Source organism: Mastomys coucha, chromosome X (assembly GCF_008632895.1).
Source record: "Mastomys coucha isolate ucsf_1 chromosome X, UCSF_Mcou_1, whole genome shotgun sequence".
NCBI classification, from domain to species: Eukaryota; Metazoa; Chordata; class Mammalia; order Rodentia; family Muridae; genus Mastomys; species Mastomys coucha.
Window position 1 is genome coordinate 99,843,287 of NC_045030.1, and position 1,795 is coordinate 99,845,081.

Below are 1,795 nucleotides of genomic sequence, written 5' to 3' on the forward strand. Positions count from 1 at the left end.
TCTTTTTTTGTATTCTTTTGTTTGATTTTGTGGCCAGCGTGGTCTACATAGAGACTTCCAGTATAGCCAGGATTACAAAGAGGGAGACTCTGTCTCAAGAAAAAAAAAAAAGAGCACTTATTTTTTTTTCCCCTTGTTATTGTGGAGGGGGTAGAGTAGGGTGTCAGGAGGGTTTGTTGTAGTTATTGTCAGACAAGCTCTCATGTAGCCCAAGCTTGCTCGGAACTTTCTAGGTTTGCTGAACCTTGCACATTCAAATTAGCAATACTAATCTACAAGTAAGTCAAAGTAAAAAGTGCTGAAGAAGACACAATAGTCATTTCAGAAACCAAAAGAGGTAGAATAATCATAAAATGTATGGGTCAAACGATGGAATTTCAAAAATATGAAAGCGTCAGGAAGTAGTATAGTACTAATGGTGCTCTAGAGGAAAGACACAAGGAGACTGAACAACACAGTTAATAAGCTGGAGCTAACATATATGCATTTTTCTACTCAAGAGGGTTCAGGGTTTTTTTTATATATAAAAGCACTCATTTCAAACAGAAGAACATACAGTATAAAATACCTATTTTAATTCATCCGTCACACAGAGCAACTTCTGCTTTGGTCCAAGCTTCAGAGTCTCTGCTTCTGAAACGAGAAAATTACAGCTGAAGCTCAGGCTCACCCCGTTCACGGCAACATCTTCCCTTAAGTAAGTAGCATTTGGAAGCTTGTATTTTCCTGTGCACACCATACATTAGTGTTTGCTCTGTTTTAAAGTAGGGAAAGTCCATCTTAAAATTTTAGGAAATATTATCTTTGGAAATGTGGCCATATTGATCCACGCCGTTCTGAGTCATGTATTTTAACTATTGAATGCTATTGTGTCAAATATCTAACATGGGATGACTAGAATCATCTATGGTAAGGAATTCCATTGCACTAATTATACAATTTATGTATCTCTTTCCCTACTAGTGGATTTGGATCGTTTCTGTATAGTAAGATTATGAGAATTCAATGAACATCTTAGTATGTGGCTCCTTGTGTCCTTCTCCAGGGGACTTTTCAACTTGCCCTATGGTGTTTTGAAAGTTTACTCTTCTTGGCCCTCCTGGAAGATGAATCTGACTTCCCCCAGTGGGCTACCCTTGGGGAAAACTGCTTCTGCCTTTAATAGAGGCCTGTTTATTCTGGTAAGCTGGTCCCAGTGTCAACATATTTAACCTATGCTCTGATGGGGAAAGGGATTGGAAAAATTGCTCTGCTCTGTGTACACACATTTAAGTGGGATTTCTTGGGGAAAAAAAAAAAGAAATGTAGTAGTTATCCCAATATGATGGTGAAGGCCTTTAATCCCAGCACTCAGGAGACAGAGGCAGCTAGGTCTTTATGAGCTCCAAGCTAGCCAGGGCCACATAGAGATCCTGTCTCAAAACAAACAAACAAAAATTGTAGCAGTAATTTACTGATGAATAACAAATTGTCCCAAACACATAGCGCTTAAAACAACAAACATTTATTACAGCAGAGTGTTGTTTGTGAACAGAGAATCCAGACATGGTTTAGTCACGGTGCATCAGGCTTGAGTATATGAAGATGTACTCAAATACACTCAGCTGTGGTTGCGGTCTCATTTGAAGGTTCAGTTGTGGTGGGGGCTCCACATGACAACATGTATGTTGTCAGGCTTCAGAAAGTCTATGTCCAAGCTAACGTATGTTGACTGGCACATTGTCATTCTTGTCATGTGGATCTGTTCACAGACTTCTTGATCTCGTCACAACATGGCAGCTGGGGTGGTAGTGGT

The 1,795-nt window shown here is 39.6% G+C and overlaps 1 long non-coding RNA gene across 2 annotated transcripts in view; it reads left to right on the forward strand.

Annotated features, from left to right (window-relative positions):
- The window catches only part of LOC116087078, a 7,480-nt gene that overhangs the window by 1,813 nt on the left and 3,872 nt on the right, over positions 1-1,795 (forward strand). For both annotated transcript variants that reach the window (XR_004117245.1, XR_004117244.1), the window contains 2 exons: positions 594-697; positions 1,046-1,181. This is a non-coding gene — a long non-coding RNA (uncharacterized LOC116087078). The remainder of the gene's footprint in view (positions 1-593; positions 698-1,045; positions 1,182-1,795) is intronic.